The following is an 18470-nucleotide window of genomic DNA, read 5'->3' as shown; positions in this document are numbered from 1 at the left end:
TAAAAGAAACGAGTGGGCTTCCCCCCCTCCCCCCCGCATTGCCCCCCAGTTTTCAAATGGTGACTCGCAAGGACAAAGCTGTCCCGAGCGGGTACCAGGCCGGCCGTGCCCGGTGGGCTCTGCGCTCCCGAATTAGAAAAGCAATTAGGAGCTCGCGCCGCGCCGGGTCCACGCTCACGCTCAAGCGCGGCCCACACCCCGCCAACAGCCCATCCCACTGGGAAGCCTGGACGCCGGCGAGACCAGCCGCGGTCCGACCTCCGACCTGGGGGGCTTAACCGCTTCGATCCCGCCACTTGCGAGGTGCAGCCCCGGGGCGGAGAAGGAGCGGGATTTCTTTCCCCTTTCGGGGTTCGGGGGAGTTTCCGACCGCGAGTTGGCGAGGTTACCTCGAATTCTCTTCACGAAACCACTTCCCCACCCCCCCCAAGGAGCTCCCTGGCTCTAGCGGGTTCTTAGAGACCAGCTCCTTGGCAACGGTTGCTAGCTCGTGGCTCTGCGTCACTTCCGGAGGGGCGGGCACGTTTCCGTCCCGGGGCACGCGCGATAGGGGCGTGGCCAGGGGCGAGGAAGGGCAGGCGAGTGCCAGGGCCACGTGCGCAGATCGGTCCCTGGTTCCGAGCCACTGCGGAGGGCCGAGGCTGTCACCATACCTGGGTGGGCGGCAGTTACCTTCCCGAATGTTCTGCGTTTCGCCGTTTCCGGCGTGTCCCCGCCTGATTACCTTTGCGAAGCGCGTGTGCCCTTCCGACATCCCCCATTCACCGCTTGTCGGCCGTGGCTGGCCGTGCCTTCGCTGACGCAGGGCTCTTGAGGAAGCATTTGACTCGAGCTTCAAGTTTAGGTGGAAGTATGAAGTATCTCTAAATTAGGTTATACGTGGGAACGATTTTAGGGCGTCTCTAGCAGGATTCAGACACATTCATCAGAGATTTCAGACTTTGCGCCACATTATTGGATCATATTGCCTGTACTGGAAAGTGACTTTGAAGAAAAAAAAAAATCCAGTGACTTTTTTGTCTCTTGTTTATAAACTAAAGGACATGTACACCCTCCAGTCAGAGGGAGAAAGATAAAGACAGGGAGAGGAGGAAACAACTCCCAGTGGGGTGTGCTCACTCTGCAATCTCTTGTTTCTCCATCCTATCAAGATTTGGGGCACACACACCCAGTGTGTGTTCAAGCTCTTGGGGCCGGGATTCAAACCATGTGGTTGGCTATTTGGGACCCAGCTCCCTTAACCAGTAGGCTGCTAGTGTGGTGAATTTTTACCATGCCAGGAGCCTGAAAAGGACAAAAAAAATGTAAAGGCCATTTGGCTTGTGGCTTCTGTGAGGTTTTCTCTATCGGGGCAGTGATAAATGAAGTACTCCTGCGGTCACAGAGTTGCATGCAGTGCCATAGCCGACATCTTTGTGCCTTGGTCACAGATGAGGTTTAGGAGTAGACTGGAACAGAAACTGCAGTATCGCACCAGCCAGGCTGGGGGAGACTTGAGTTAGTGAATGGCATTTTGAATGTGTCCTTAGTAAACTGGAGACCACTTTACTTTGTAATATCAATGGACGATGAAAAAGAATGAAAAAAAAATCAAATTCTTCATACCCTGAAAACTTAGCTGCCTGCTCAAACACCTTAGAAGAAACCAACTACAGATTTAACATTAGACTTATAACAAAAAATATCCAATTCCAGAGTCAACAGGTATATATAGTGGTTAAGGCACTGGACTCCCACATGACTGACCATGGCTCAAGTCCCAGACCTGACAGTTTGAAACATGCCAGGTGTGTGTGCATACATGCCCCAAATCACAGGAGAATGGAGAAGAGATTGTAGTGTGGCCATCCCCCCAGGGGGATGATTTCTCACTTTCTTCTCTCTCTGGCAAGTACACATACCCTACAGCAAAAATCTCTCTCTCTCTCAAAAAAAAAAGTTCTTAAATATATGTTTATATATAATATACATATCATATATAATGTACATACATATTTATACTTACATTTGTTTATACCAGGTCCAGGACTGAAACAATATTATATATACATTTGTATGTATTATATATGTTTTATATATTATATAGGTTTCTATATGTATTGTATGTTTATATTATATATACATATATATACACACGTGCACACACACACACACATACACATATATATTAGAGAGAGAGAGACAGAGGCAGAGCGAAAGCATGAAATCACCCCCCCCCAGAGGGGATGGCTGCACCGCAATCTCTTCTCCACTATTCTCCTCTCAGGATCTTGGGCACACATGCACACGTGCTCAGCATGAGTTTTAAGCCATGAGGTCTGGGACTTGGTTGATTACCTGGGAGTCTAGTGATGTAACCATTATGCCATCCGCTGGTCCCTAGCAAAAATATTTCTAATAAAAATTTAAAATTCTTGGGACCAGCAGTTGGCATAATGGCTATGCCATTGGACTCCCATGTAGCCAACAAGTTTGAGTCCTGGACCCAGTGGCTTAAATTCATGCCAGGCGTATGTGCATGTGTACCCAAGATCCTGAGAAGAGAATGGAGGAGGAGATTGCGGTGTGGCCATACCCCCTGGGGGGGTGATTTCTCGCTTTCTGTCTGTCTGTTTTTGTTTTTCTGGCGAGCACACGTACCGTATGGCAAAAACCTCTCAAAGAAAAATTTAAAATTCTTTTAAAAAATAGTGGATTCATGGGAACCAGCAGTTAGTTTAATGGCTATGTCACTGGACTCCCACATAGTTGACTGCGGTTCACGTTCCGGACCCGGTGACTTAATACTCACGCCGAGTGCGTGTGCGTGCGTGCCCAAGATCCCCGGGAGGAGAATGGAGGAGAGGGGATTGCAGCGTGACCATCCCCCCTGGGGGGTGATTTCTCGCTTTCTGTCTCTATTTCTCTCTCTGCCTGTCTGGCAAGTGCACGCACCCTATAGCAAAAATCTCTCAAAAAAAAAAAAAAAAGTGGATTCCATTGCTTATTTGAATTTACACAAGATTGCATTCTCATAACTGCAAAATATCGTGTTTATATAACAGCAGCGACAGGCAGAGGAGGAACTAAAAATTACTAGATAACCCACTCTTATCTTTCTATAGCCTGTATCTTTAGGTCCTATAGAAGGAGCAAATCTAAGCAACTCATTTTTTAAAAAGGAAAGAAAAAAGTCAAAATGTCTTCAGCGCTTTTCAGTGGCAGGCTGTGTTCTAATTGTTTTATCTGTATCAACTCAATCTTCACACCAACCCTATTAAGGAAGGATTATCTTTTTTTCTTTAAGTGTTTTTTTTTTTTTTTTTTTTTTTTTTGCCACAGGGCATGTGTACTCACCAGAAAAGAGAGAGATGATGAAAAAGTGAGAAATCACCCTTGAGGGGATGGTCACAATTCCTTCTCCTCCATTCTCCTGGAATTTGGGACACATATGCATACCTTCCTCCAGCATGAGTTTTAAGCCACCAGGTCTGGGACTCGAAATATGGTTGGCTATGTGGGAGCCCAACACCTTAACCACCATGTCACCTGCTGGCCTGAGGAAGGTATTGTAGCTGCATTTTATAGGGGAGGAGCACTCAGAGAAGTGAGGAAATTTCCCAGGGCCACATATAGCAGACTCAGAATTCAAACCAGGCAGCCAGCAGAGTCTCCCCATTCACCTGACAGGATCAATTAGTTATAAAAATGCCTTATACAAATCTTGTATTGTTTCTCCCAGCATTATTAAAGTTACTTAACTTCTTGAGGTAAGTTAAATACCTTCTCCAACTGGTTATTAGCATCTGTAGGCTCAGACCTGTTTTAGTTTCTCCCCAAGAGCCCTGCAGGATGTCTTGTCTCTTTTGCTGTTGTTGAGATTTTTAATAGAGGGCGCATGCACTCACGGGAGAGACAGAGAGACAGAAAGTTAGAAATCACTCCCCAGAGGGGTGGCCACGCCACAATCCCGTCTCCATTCTCCTCCTAGGATCTTGGGCACGCATGTACATAAGCCTGGCGTGACTTTTCAAATGGCTAGGTCTAACTGGAACTGTGGTTGACTACGTAGGAGTCCAGCGATGTATCCATTACGCCATCCACTGGTCCCAGACTTACTTAATTAAAAAATTTTTTTTTGCTATAGGGCTCTTACCAGAGAGAGACAGAGAGAGAGAGAGAGAGAGAGAGAGAGAGAGAGAAAGTAGGAAAGCAAACTGCCCATTCCAGAACTCAAATTGGGGTTGGCCATGTGGGAGTCTAGTGCCTTAACCACCACACCACCTGCTGGTCCCAGAATCCACTCTTTATATTCAAACTTGAATGGATTTTATGCTTAATAAGCTTGCTCTGAAACACAGGGAGAAATTTACTTATTCCTGTATTTGTTCGTTAATTTGTTCATTTATTTACACCAAGATTTCATTGTATTCTCCTGCGTCAGCCTCCAGAGGACCTGGGATTATAGGTACCACGGCACCCAGCTTTTGGGGTGGGCAGGAAATACAACATGGGCCTCCCATGTGGCCTCAGCTTACCAACCAGTGTGCACTACTGCACTGGGTCAGCACAGGGAAGGATTTCAGGCCAGTTAGCGCTCCCTGGGATCCTATATTGAGCAGTTTATCTTCCAGTATGAAGCAAAAACAAGACCACTGAGAGGCTTGCACATGTTGGGTCTCTGCCTATCTACAGCACCCAGACACAGAAAGATTTGCTACCACTCCCTGATCCATTTAAGATTAAACTTTGGGTAGATTCATTAAGAGGTCTAAGAGGAAACTCCCAGCAACAATTTCACAATCATGGACGCATTGCTGATTACATCTGAAATCAAACCACCCAGACAAAGCCTGTTTTTCCTTAGATACCACGTTGGGTCTTAACTGTTGAATAAGGCCCCAACAGTGCCTTTCAGCTGAACTATATTTGACATTTTCAATGGAGGGAAGTCCTAACCATATGCAGGAACCTTTCTGAAAACTCCTTATGCCTATCCCACTCCCTTTCTTTTTAACAGCTTATTGATATATAATTCACATACGTGGGGTCTTCAAAAAGTTCATGGGAAAATATGTATTTTGAAACTTATGGGTAAATTTTTTGTAATTTTATTTTATTTTAAATTAACCAGAGAGGACAGAGAGAGAGAAAGTGAAAAAGCAAGCCACCAGGTCCGGGCCTTAAACTGCAGTTGGTCATATGTGAGTCCAGTGTCCTTAACCACCACGCCACCTGCCAGCCCCAAAACCTATGGGTGATTTTTTTTTTTTAATTTTGCACCAAAATTAACTCATACTTTAATGCTACTTTTTCATGAACTTTTGAATTTCTGTTGTACATACAATTCTCCCATTTAAAGAGTATAATTCTATGGCATTAGTTTTTGTTATGAGCATATGTGCTCACCAGAGAGAGAAAGGGAAAGTAAAAAAATCACTCACTAGGAGAGATGACCACACCACAATCTCTTCTCCTTCATTCTCTTCTTGGAATCTTGGGCACACATACAAACGTGCCTGGCATGTTTTCCAAGCCACTGGATCCAGGACTTGAACTGCATAGTCAGCCATGTGGGGTTCAGCACTTTAACCACCACACCACATGCTGGCTCCTCAATTCAACGGTTTTAGGAAGACATGTTCACAAAGCTGTGCAATCATCATCACTGTCTAATCCTAGAACTTTTTTTTGCTAGAGGGTTCGTGCGCACCAGAGAGAGACGAAGAGAGGGAGAAACACCCCAACAGAAGATGGTCATGTTGCAATCCTTTCTCCTCCATCTTTCCCTCTTGGTGGGCTTTTGGACACTCATGCACATGTGCCCAATGTGTTTCTTAAGTCACCAGGTCCAGGACTTAAACCATGGGGTCAGCCATGTGGGAGGTGGCTGTCTTCACCACCAGGCCACAGAGTTTGTCCCCAAAACATTTTTATTACTCCCAAAAGAAACTGTGGGCCTGGGTGTGGTGGTGTGTGCTGCTTGATATGCTGCTCAGTAGGCTGAGGCAGTGTGAGAGGCCCAGGCTCCCTTTTGGCCCACTGTAACCACCAGGCGTGGTGGCACCTGACCACAGCCTAGCTACCAAAGCAAGAGGACTGTGATATTTAAAAAAAAAGAAAAGGAAAGAAAAACAGAAAGAAAAGAGAATTCCTATACTGTCTTCACTCTCTAGTTTGCAATTACCATACACACACCAAGCCCTAGGCAACCACTAATCTGTGTTCTATCTCTATAAATTTACTTCTTCTGCACATTTCATATAAATAAAATCATAAAACATGATTTTTTATGTGCCTGGATTCTCTTTTTAAAATAATTATTTTATTTAACATTATTTATTTATTTTAATTTGACCAAAGAGGGACAGAGTGAGAGAGTGAGTGAGAAAGCAAGCCTCCCGGCCCAGGACTCAAACTGCAGTCAGCCACGTGGGAGTCCAGAGCCCTTAACCACCATGCCACCTGTTGACCCCCCCCCTTTTTAAGACAGATTTTTGCTGCAGGGTGTGTGTACTTGCTGGAGAGACAGAAAGACAGAAAGCAAGAAATCACCCTCCCCCAAGGTGGTATGGTCATGCCACAATTCCTTCTTCCCCATTCTCTCAGGATTTTGGGCACACACACACACATGCCTGGTGTGAATTTTAAGTCACTGGGATCCAGGACTCAAACCACAGTTAACTATGTTGGAGTCCAACGACATAATCATGATGCCATCTGCTTGTCCCTGGCTGGCTCCTTTACTTGAACATGTTTTTAAGGTTCACCCATATAGCTTCTATCAGCACTTCATTCCTTTTTATGGCTGAATAATATTCCATCATATAGACATACCACATTACATTTATCCATTTATCTGTTGATGGACACTTGTCTCCTCTTTTTGGCTATTGTGAATGATGGTGCCATGAACATTTGTGTACATACCTTCATCTCTTATGGATGAAGTCACTGTTGCTGAGTCCAGTGAGCATGAGATATATGTCAGGGGCGTGGATTGGGGCTGGTAGTATTTATTCATTCATAAAATTTGTCTCTTTCAACCTACCTCCAGCCCACTTCTTGTTGACATTTGGCCTGTAGGGTGCCCAAGGCTGTAGACTTCAGGACCCAAGATGTGGATTCTTTAGCAGTTTATAACAGTTATGAATAATATAACTGACCTGCTATTGAAACATACTTCTCCCTTGCTATCACAGCACTAAAGTCCCCAGCCTGTTTCCACCAGAGCCCTCTAATGAGAAGACACTGCATATGTGGAATGGGCTTCAAGAATTCACCATCTTCCAGTGGAGGAGATAGTGAGGGTGTGATGCGGGTGAAAGAAAGTCTGGAAGCTGCCCCTTCCAGCCTCCTTAATGAACTGTAGAGACAATTCAAGGACTACCCACAGTTTGAACCTCTGTTCTAGTTATTCAGAAGGGGAAAATAATCACTCCTGGCAAAGCCTCTGTTTAGTATAAAATAAAAAGGAGAGGAGAGGAGTTTTTATTTCATACACTGTAATTGTGAAGCCCAAGAACATTACTATCTTCAGGTATGGCTTGATCTAGGAGCTCAGTGATGTTACCTTGATCATCTCTCTCCCTCCATCTCTCTGTCTCTCATCCTTACTTTCCTCTTGATAGGATTGATAGCAGCAACAGGCTTACACTGTGCCAACCTAGCCACCTCTGTCAAAGTAGAACCTTTTTCTCTGAGCATTTCAGCAAATTCCCAGGCCTGGGTCTCATTGGTCTGATGTATGTCACCATTCTAGAATCAATTGCTATGACTCTAATAGCCATAATAAGAGACCAGGTGAGAGTGGCTCCCAGAAAGAAGGGCTAGAATCTACCTATTATCAGAGGTAGGGATGCTGTGCAAACAAGAACAGCAGATGTCCTGCACAGGTGGTCAGGGAAGGCTGCTGAATCTTGAAAGCTATGGAAGAAAAACCAGAAGGGGAAGGAATGAGCCTGTACTTATTGTGGGAAGTATCTGTCTCCATGAGAACCTTCTCCCTGGATTTCTTCCAACAAATCATCTGTCTTCAAGGCAGGCTTCTATCGTGGGCCAAATTAGGTCATGGGATCACAGCAGACCCTCCAGATCCCCACAAAAAGCTGAGGATGCCACAGACATAATACCTCCAGCCCCTTCTCATCTCAGAACTTCCAAACAAGCACTTTTCTGTGCAGAGTACTGAGAAGCCAAGCCAATCTTCTGTTTTTGGTATTAAATTTAGACCTTTCATCCTGACCATGAGATATTTCTGGATTCTGCAGGAGTATTCAGCAAATGCCAGTTTTCAAGACGATCCCATCTGGGGCTACTCTGCACGCTGCCCGCTTTATCTCATTCTTTTAAAACCAGGAAAAATGACCCAGACGCAAGGAGGAAATTCGGAAGTGGGTGATCCTGTTGTCCACTCATTGTCACTTAATGCCTTTCCCATCTAGGTTACTTGGAGATGAAAGAAATTAAATTTAAATGGAAGCCTGAATTGAGTTCTGCAGCTATCCTAAATGGTCTCTGCTCTGACAATTGAATCTTGTGTGTCTGTTTAGTAGCAGAAAGTGCTTTCTTAAAAGAAAGGTAAAATGATAAATAATATGTAAAACAGTCAACAGAATGGATGAGATTCCAGGGGTTTATTAAGTACATGCCTGGTATAATATTTTTGTCAGGTTTTTTTTTTGGTCCTAATGGGTTTTGCATTTGCAAATGTGCTATGATTTGCAATCCCTAGAAATCACTGATGACATTAATGGATAATGTACAGTAGCCGAAAGAATATGTAATTCATATCAACTCTTTGGTTATCTCAGAATGCACTGCAATACAGGATGCTGCTAACACCCCTCCTAGGTTCAAATAGGGATGTCACCCCTTACTGAATGCTTGTTATGTGACAAGAGCTTTTTTAAACACTTGACGTACATTCGGAATTTATTTGGGTATTCATTTACATGTGAACTCCTGTCTCTCCTACTCATGAAATAATTGCCGCTGACTTTTGTGGGTTGAAAGACGGAAGCTGGACCTCCTGCAGTACTTCCTATAGAAGCTGCAGGCCAGGAAAGACCTAGTCTTTGGGGGAGACTGTACTGGTGACCTCAATGGGGAGTAGAGAGGAAAGTGTCTTCAAGTGTAAGAAGAGAGAAGAGAGATGCTAAGGAGAGTTGGAAAGGGGCTCAGGTTACTAAGTCCAGAGCAGTTCTAAAATATATGGAGGAGGCCACACGCAGAGTTCAGTGGCCTCCAGCCTGCCCAAAGCTTTCCTTGTGCCAGGCCTGACATGGAAACAGCGACACCATTGGCCCTGAAAGGACCTGCAGCCTGAGGTGATGGATGCTCAAGTAGTCACTAAGCTGAGCTAGCGACAGACTACAGCTGGTAACCCCAAACTTCATCAGTGCAAAAGAGCCCAGGGACTTGGCATCCCCCAGGATGTGAGTGTGTGAGTGTGTGTGTGTGTGTGTGTGTGTGTGTGTGTGTGTGTGTTGGGGTGGGGATGTTAAATAATGAGCTTGTGTTTCCCTCCAACCCAGCAGCATAGGGGGCTCAGAGTCAGATCTCAGTTGATTCTAAAATAACATCCATCTTCTCGTGAATCTGAGCTGTGGACAGAAATGAGAACCTCTGCAGTGGTCAGCATCCTGGCAGGATAAAGCTGGTGCCTTCTGGGCGATTGAGGAGAGTGTCATGAATGATGATTCATGAATGTATAGGCAGGGTTAGCGACACCAGCAAGGGACCAGCAACAGAGGTGGCCACTGCTACCTCAAAGCCTAAAGCATGAGGGAAAGGGAATTGGTACTGAAAGCCCCCTGGAGCAGCTGTGAGTGGAGAGGCCTGCTGAGCGGGAGCCTCTGGGTCCAGCCAGTTCAGATCCGGCTCTCCCACCATCTGGCTTCTTGCCTGATCTCCGAGCTAACTGGGAGCAAAGTGGAGGGACCTCCCTTGAGGCCGTCTATGAAGATCCATCTATCTGACGGCAGAGTGGGGACCTGGGGGACAGACAAGGGTCTGTGTAGGTGGAATTATACAACCAGAACAATGGGCAGTTAGGTCTCAGGAACGTGGCCAGCCCACCCCACCTCCCAAGCTGCCCTTGCTCTCTTGTAGCTGCAGCCCCAGGAACTGCATGGAGGAGGGCTTAATCTCGTTTCAGCACACTGCCTGCACCACCTCCTCTCATCAATCTTCACATCCAGTTTTCAAGGACTGTATTATTTTTGTCCATTTATGATTAAGGAAGTTAAGAGTTTAGTAGAGAGCCCAAAGTCACATAGTTAGGAACTGGCCAAGCCAAGATTCAAACATGGGCTTACCTGACTCCAAAGCCGTTCTCAGCAACCTACTAAATTGGCTCAAAACCAGCTCAGCAGACTCTGAAAGACCCTAAATCAGGCTGCTGAGGTGGGAGGCAAGGGGATTTTCTGCGTGGGAGGGCTAGTATTAACATGCTGCCTGGCTTTCTTTGCCTATGAGACTTTGCCAAGGAACGCTTTCTCTTAGCCAGGTGGGCTAGTGTTCAAAACACCAGCCCTTCCCTTGGAATCGAGGAGGAAGATGGAGAGAGCACACTGGCCGATGATGGGAAGGAGTGTATTTTCATTTCAGATGCCTTTCAAGTTCTTTTTTTCCCAGCTGAATGTTTGGTGTATTTATAGAATTCAGGGGGAGGATTTAAGGGTAACCAACCACCAGCACTGGAGCTGTGTTTTGGGCCATCGGGAGCTCAGAATCATGTAGGATAATGCTGATGGGAGGGGACGAGAGCAGCAGTCACACGTTGGCTTTGTCTTTCATGTTGCCAAGACCTTCTTATCCTCCTGGGCTAATGACATTAAATCCAGACCCATGAGATTACAATAGGTGGAATTAGAGGATCAAAATGACGGATGGATGAATGAATCAATAAATCATGGCTTGTACATACAGTAGAATATTATTCTGCCAATAAAAAGAAATGAAGGACCAGGGCTGGCGGATGGAGTTGTGGTGAAGGCACTGGACTCCCACAAGGCCGACGGAGGTTTAAGTCCTGGACCTGGCGGTTTGCTCTCTCACTTTCCCTTTCTCTTTCTGTCTCTCTCTGGTCAAATTAAGTAATAATAATTCAAAAATTAAATAAACAATTCTTTTTAAAAAGAAATTATTTTCTTTAACTTTATTTATTTTCATTTGACCAGAGAGTGACAGAGTGAGAGAGAAAGAGAAAGTGAGAAAGCAAGCCGCTAGATTCAGGACTCGAACCACAGTTGGCCATGTGGGAGTCTAGTGTCCCCAACCACCATGCTATCTGCCAGCTCCATAAATAAATAATTCTTTTTAAAAAAATGAATGAAGTGATCAATACCTATTACGACATAGATGAGCCTTGGAAACACTACACTGAGTGAAAGACATTACTCCACATGCTGTAGGATTCCCTTTATGTGAAACATCTAGAATAGGTAAGTCCATAGAGAATGAGGATTGGTGGTTACTGAGGGCTAGATGGAGGAGACAATGCATAGATGCACTTAATGGGTATAGAATTTCCGTTTGCGATGAAGAAAATGTCCTGGAAATAGACGTGTTTCGTTGCTCAACACTGGTTTTGTTGGTTTGTGTTAAGACAGCATGTCGTGACGCTCCTGCACTGGTGGCTGGGACCATAGGCACGGACCACCTCGCCCAGCTCGTTTTTAGATGGGGTCTTGCTAGTTGCCCACGCAGGCTGTGAGCGTGAGATCCTCCTACCGACACCTTTGGAGTAGCTGGGATTACAGGCACACAGTGCAACACCCTGCCCAGCCTTTATGCTGGAGCAGGGATCAAACCCAGGTGTCCCACGTGGCCCCAGCCCATGGAGCCCAGCATCTTAGCAGCACACGCCACTGTGGTGCTGCCACATGTTACTGTTAATGTGTTGAATGTCACTGAATCGTTCCCTTTGAAATGGCTGATTTTATGTTATGTGAATCCTACTTCGATTAAAGAGAAAAAAAGATGGGCAGTCAGGGCCTTGGGAGTCAACTGGCCCACGCCAGGTCTCTCTGCTCTTTGCTCTAGAGCTGAAGGCCCAGGAAGCACGTGGCAGAGGCCCAGTTTCTTTCTAGTCTTCCCTTCCCCATAGGCTCCCCAACCACTGGCTTCTTTTATGTTCCTCAAATGCACCTAGCCCATCCCACTGCCGAGGCCTGTGTGCAGCTGTCTCTTCTGCCTGGCTGTGCTTTCTTCGGGTATCCAAAAGCCTGGCTCCTTCTCCTCATTCAGGACTCAACTCGAACATTGCTTTCTCAGTAAGGTCCTTTCTTCCCCGCCCCCCCATTAAAAATGATTTTTAACTGCCAGAGGGCACGTGTACTTGCCAGAGTGAGGGGGGAAGCGCCCCTCGATGGGTGTGGTCATGCCGCTATCGCTTCCCCATTCCTTCATCCTGTCAGGATTTGGGGCATGCACTCACATGTGCCTGGCATGGTTTTCAAACCGCCAGAGCCAGGATTGCAACCACGGTCAGCCACGTGGGATCTGGTTCCCTTTAACTCTTCGGCTATCGGGCCAGCCCCAGCAAGGCCTTTCCTGGCCCTCTTATTTAAAGTGACCAAGCTACCAATCATTCTCCATTGTTGTTTTCGCACTGGTGGTCGTGGCATATTAGACGGTATTCAAATCAGTTTAGCAGGTCTTGACTAATATTTTTAAAATGAAATGGGACAGAAAATATCACATAGGAATAAGGCTAAATATTACTACTCCAGGAGATTTTTTTTGTGAACAAGCTACTCCAATTGCAATTAAAACCACAATTGTTCCCACAAGGCTGTGGGTTACGTATGCTCAGCTGGGTGGCTCCACGCAGGATCCACGTGGTATCACACACGTGGCAGGATTCGGCTGGGAGCTCCTCTGGGGCTCGGAAATCCGGGAAGACCTCCCTGCCATCCAGGCCTCGTCGTGGGCTGCCACGTCTCCTCTCCTCCCTGTGGGTGTTCTCCTTCTCCTGTGTTCGCTAACGAGTGGTCTCACTTGAGCTGCCCTCTTTGGGGCCGGTAAGGTGAAGAAAATGTTGAGGAAATGTTGAGGTGGAGAAAATGTAAGCGTTCACAAAACTAGCCGGTCTCGAAACCGAGGCCAGAACTGGCACTGAGACGCTCCCACTACGTGCTATTGGTCAAAGCCGGGCAGATGACCCGCCCAGACTCTAAGGACAAACAGACTCCCCCTCTGATAGGCAGTAGCACGTGCATTTCCGGAATGACAGCAATTGTTAGCAGACATCTTTGCAGACAATCTACCATAGTCGTCTCATGGAAATTTGATTTTGATTTCACTTTAAAAACATGCATGTTTGTGCTTTCAGTCACAGGATCGACATATTTCTTACTGTGAGTCACAGCTGAAAGATTTGGAAACATTTTCCACATCCTTATTAGAATTGCCTTTATAGTGTGTGTACTCTCTGAATCTAGCTTACTTTATCATTTCTCTCTCCTACTAAAATATAAACTCCCTGAGGGACCAGCAGGTGGCGTGGTGGTTAAGGCGCTGGACACTCCCACATGGCCAACCACAGTTAGAGTCCCGGACCTGGTGGCTCACTTTCTCACTGTCCCTCTCTCTCTTTCTCTAATCAAATTAGAATAAATGAATGAATACATAAATAATTATTTTATAAAAAAAGAATATAAGCTCCTCGAGGGCAGGGGCCTCCTCTGTCTTCCTCACTGCCATACCCCAGCACCCCAAACAACAGTCTGCATCTGATAGGTGCTTAATGAATACCGGCAGTTGTGGAGGAGGGTGATGTTGAACCCGCTCTCCTTTCGTGGGTGCTGAGTACTGGAGAGCACGATCTCATTTCACTTGCTCAGTACATATCTGAGTACCTACTACGTGCCTGTCAGTCTTCAAGTTGCTGATGAAACAATGTGGAACAAAACAGACCATAGTTCCCACCCTGGTAGAGCTTATTTTCACACTGATAACAGAATAATGTCAAGCGTCGCTGAAATCAATTGTTACTGAGGTTAAGACAGGGTCTCCTGGGACCAGCAGTTAGCGTCATGGCTATGTCGCTGGACTCCCACGCAGTCGACCTCGGTTTGAGGCCCGGACCCGGTGGCTTAAACTCATGCCAGGTGCGTGTGCGTGCGTGCCCAAGATCCCAAGAGGAGAATGGAGGAGAAGGGATTGCGGTGTGACCATCCCCCCCCGGGGGGTGATTTCTCGCTTTCTATCTCTCTGTCTCTTTCTGTCTGTCTGGCGAGCACATATGCCCTATAGCAAAAACCTCTCCAAAAAAAAAAAAAAAAAAGACAAGGTCTCCTGCCTCAGCTCCTAGCTGGGACTGCAGGTGTGCACAACACAACATCTGGCCCTTTTTAAAATGTTTTCCGATGTGGTCTTGCTATATTGCCCAGCCCTGTGTCACGGTCATGACCCTGCCTCTGCCACCCTGAGTCACTGGGGTTACAAGCACATGCAACTGTGTCTAGACTTTAGGTTAAACCGGGAATCGAACCCAGACCTCCGTATGGCCCCAGTCAATGGAGCACAGCATCTTAGCAGCACATGCCATCTCAGCTGGGCCAGATACTATTCTGACAGAGAAGGAAACTGAGAGTCAGAGAGGTCAGGCAACTTGCCCAAGGTCACACAGCGAATAACTTCACCCTGACACCTGGCTCTTTTTCACTTTGCTGTTGATGTTGGGTTTACGCAGAGACAGACCCAGGCGGTTACTGATCTAATTCCTACAACTGCTTCCCTGAAGGATCAAGCGTCTTTCTGGGAATCAGACACAGGGCAGTGGGAATAGCAAGTCCCATGACCTCAGAGTCCCTGTCTCTCCCACCCCACCACCCCCACTTCGTGATGACGGCTCACACCTGGGGTGTTGCAGATTTGAGCTACAGATCTCAGTCACTCCCACTGTCTTATCGACATGTGACATCCCCAAGTGGCTCAGGCCTGCAGGCCAGGCAAAGAATGCAGCCCGAACAAAAATAACCGGCCGCCGCATTCCTTGGCAGCCCCCTGCCCCTTCCCACTCTCCAGCCATCAGTCCTCACAGCACAGTCTGCCAGGGAAGGAGACAGAAGAGGGTGGAGGAAGCAAAGAGAGGGAGAGGGGAAGAGAGGGGAGAGAGAGGGAGCATGAGAGAGAGAGAGAGGGAGAGAGAGAGAAGGAGAGAGAGCGAGCGAGATCCCCTTATATGGGAACGTGTGCAGACAATGTGTGGCAATGGCTTGGAGGGCAGCAGAGGTCAGATACCAGACAGATGGAAGAAATTAAACATGGGACGGAGCGTGTTCCTGGGCCCTGAAAACAGCTCTTGTTTCACAGCGAGTTCGCACAAAGCCTGGCCCGGTTTCCTTTTTTGCCTAAGCTGAGCAAGATGTGCGTCCTAACCTCGGCATGACTTTGCCTCGGCCCCCTCCGTGGCTTGGCAGAGGTCTCAGTCCTTTAAAGTCATTTCTTTGAGGAACCAAATTCCTTGTTCCAAATAAAAAGGAAAAGACCGGGCGATTTCTCAAGAGTTTCCAGTATCTCTCCAAAGCACAGTAATCGTGGCTAATGAGTAAATGTTCCTTCATTTCTCGTTCATTTCTTCATTCAGCAAATACTGAGGGACGATTATGCCCCAGGCCCTTCCACCATGGGCCAGCCTTGCAGAGCGTCATGGTTTACAACGGCACCACTGCCTGGCCCCGGTGTTCGTTCCTGATGACACAGGATCCTGATCCAGAATCATCTGGGACAACGGAAGTGACGAATTTTGACCAAATGGTCCCACTGAGTCCTCATGGCAGTTTCTCGAGTGAGTTATCATTTGTCGGTCGTATTCATTGAACAGGATCGGCCGACTCGGCATTATGGACATTTGGGACTGAATAATTCTTCGACGTGAGGGGATAGCTCTGTGCACTGTAGAGGACTTAGCCGTCCCTCTGATTTCTGCCCACTAGACGCCAGGAGCAAAAACCCGATTCCCTCAGCTGTGACGACCCAAAAATAGACCCAGACGTGGCTACCTATCTCCTGGGAGACAAAACTGCTCTGGGTTTAGAACCACTGATTCAAAGCTGAGGAACTCAAGGCTTAGCACAGGTTAATAAAGCTCCTAAAGGGGCCAGCAGGTGTCATGGTGGTTAAGGTGTTGGACTCCTACATGTACAACCGTGGTTTAAGTCCCCGACCTGGTGGCTTGAAAATCACACCGGGCACATGTGCCTGCCTGCTCCAAATCCGAGGAGAATGGAGGAGAAGGGATTGCGGTGCAGCCATCCCCCCCCGGGGGGAGCGGGGTGATTTCTCACTTTCCCTCTCTCCGTATCTCTCTGTCTCTCTCCTCTCTGGTGTGCACATACACCCTATGACAAAAACCTAAAAAGAAAAAAAAATTCTTGATGGTCATAATATCACTGGTAAGAAGGACTCACCCTGGCTCACCTGGATCTAAACCACGTGGTCCTATTAGAATGTGAAACCCTATCGCCTTGGTGACAGACGATCGTGAGTGTGGAAGGTTGTCCATTTCTCATGTCATTCCACAAAATGGAAACCCTCTGAGAAGCAGATGCCAAGGGCAGGGGACAGACAGGCAGGAGAGGCTTCCCACTGTGACCCTGGGCTGACCCTGGGCACGGGAAGGGGCAGGCCAGAGAGGGTGGGAGGAGCCTCGGAAAACAATGCCACTCTAAGGCTGTTTTGGCTGCTCTGACTAGGGGCGAGGTGGGAGGGAGTCCTGAGCCAACGTTGCCTGAAAGAGGAATCCAGGTCAGGATAGGGGCTACAGCTGGTGCCGACGCAGTGCCCAGTCTCTGGCTGGGAGTCACTGACAAGTGTGGTCTTAGATGAACTCGGAGGGTCCAGAGGGGCAAGAGGAGCTGTCAGCCGACTGGGTGCTCCATGCAGACCCTGCAGGGGGAGGTGTGAGCAGCGTGCTCCATGGCGGCCACACCGTCCAGGTGTCGTCCACCCCGTCTTGGCCTCAAGACAAGGAGATTAAGAGGGCACCAGAGATGCGGGGGTATACAAGCCAGGTTGGTTTTCTAAAATAACGGGTTCTTCACACCATTCAAACAGCGTGAATTTAGGACGTGATGTGATCGATGTTACCACTTGGCTGTGTTTTTGTTTGTTTGCTTGTTTACCAGAGAGAGAGAGTGAAAGAGAAAGTAAGCGAGATAGAGGCAGTTTTTGTTTTGTTTTAAATTTGTCAGAGGGCACATGCGCTCGCCAGAAACCGAGAGAAAGTGAGAAATCACCCCCAACATGGGGAATGGTCATGCCACAATTCCTTCTCCATTTCTTCCTCCTCTTGGGATTTTGGGCACGTGCTCACATGTACCTGGTGTGTTTTCAAGCCATTGCATCTGGGACTCACACTGCATAGTTGGCCATATGGGCTCCATCTGCCTTAACCACTGCACCGCAGGCCAGTCTGAGTTAGGTTTGCTGTTGTTTGGTTTTACCAGAGTGCTTACCCTCGAGGGAGACAGACACAGAGAGACAGAAAGTAAGAAATCACCTCGGTCTGAAGGGGATGGCCACACGACAATCCCATCTCCATTCTCCTCTTGGGATTTTGGGCACACACTCACACATGCCCTGTGTATTTTCAAGTCTGGGATTTGAACTGTGCAGCCAGCTGTGTGGGATCCAGCCACCTTAACCTTTGCCCCACCTGCTGGCCCAAGATAGGAATTTTTGATAGGCTAGAGCTATGTTGTTCTCTCCCTGCCCCAGCCTCCCAATCAGCTAAGAGTATAGGCATTTGCAACCACACTCACCGTGTTCAGACTGGCTCAGGAACAGAACCCAGACCCATCATGTAGCCTCCAGCTTCCAAGTAGTGGCATTACCTGTGCACCACTGCGCCTGGGCCCCGGTAGATTGCTTATATGTGGCCTTGTTAAGTTTCTCATGGTTTTGAGGGTGTCCTTCCTCATCACACTGTGGCAAGATGTTCTAAATATGCACTGAGAATAAAATCTGGCTCTTTGAAAATGGACAAAATACATCACTATTGTTTCTCCACAATAGTCTCATCCAGAGCAGCCAATAGCAACGCAGATGCGCCTGAATGCTGGTGCATCACTGCCCTCTGCTGGTCCGTAGCGGTACCACAGACGGCTAAGAGAAGAAAGGGTCCTTGGAGAGGGATTTCTGGCGAACTGAGGCACAGACAGGGAAAAGGATCTGCCCAAGTGCATGGAGCTAGCTGTGGACAGAGCAGAGTCTCAAATATAAGACTCCTTATTCCTAGATGTTTCTAGAGGGACAAATATGAGGGCTGGAAACTCACCCCTGTGGTTTCACTTTCACTAGCCTCCCTGGGGCTTTATTAACAGCTCTGATTGGGATTTTTCTCTCCTGTTCAAACCACTTGGGCTTTTTGTTATTTTCTTAACCCCAGGGCAACTCCCTGTGACCCTGAGGCCTGAAGTCTTGTTGGGTGCTGGATGCTTGACAAAAATTATCTCAGATCCTTACAGCTCCTTTGTAAG

General features: G+C 47.3%; 1 protein-coding gene across 3 annotated transcripts in view; it reads right to left on the bottom strand.

Moving 5' to 3' along the window:
• The window catches only part of IFT81 (intraflagellar transport 81), a 165735-nt gene that overhangs the window by 67013 nt on the left and 80252 nt on the right, over positions 1 to 18470 (bottom strand). Inside the window, exon 4 of one of the 3 annotated variants that reach the window (XM_014588119.2) lies at positions 725 to 984. The gene's annotated coding sequence lies outside the window, so the exon portion shown is untranslated. Of the gene's footprint in view, positions 1 to 265; positions 367 to 389; positions 490 to 724; positions 985 to 18470 lie in introns of those variants that run through there. The other 2 variants (XM_006149313.3, XM_014588121.2) reach the window with 2 other exon arrangements.

The sequence above is a fragment of the Tupaia chinensis genome, unplaced genomic scaffold (genome assembly GCF_000334495.1).
Source record: "Tupaia chinensis unplaced genomic scaffold, TupChi_1.0 Scaffold000258_1, whole genome shotgun sequence".
NCBI classification, from domain to species: domain Eukaryota; kingdom Metazoa; phylum Chordata; class Mammalia; order Scandentia; family Tupaiidae; genus Tupaia; species Tupaia belangeri.
This window is presented reverse-complemented; position numbering and strand designations above follow the sequence as displayed.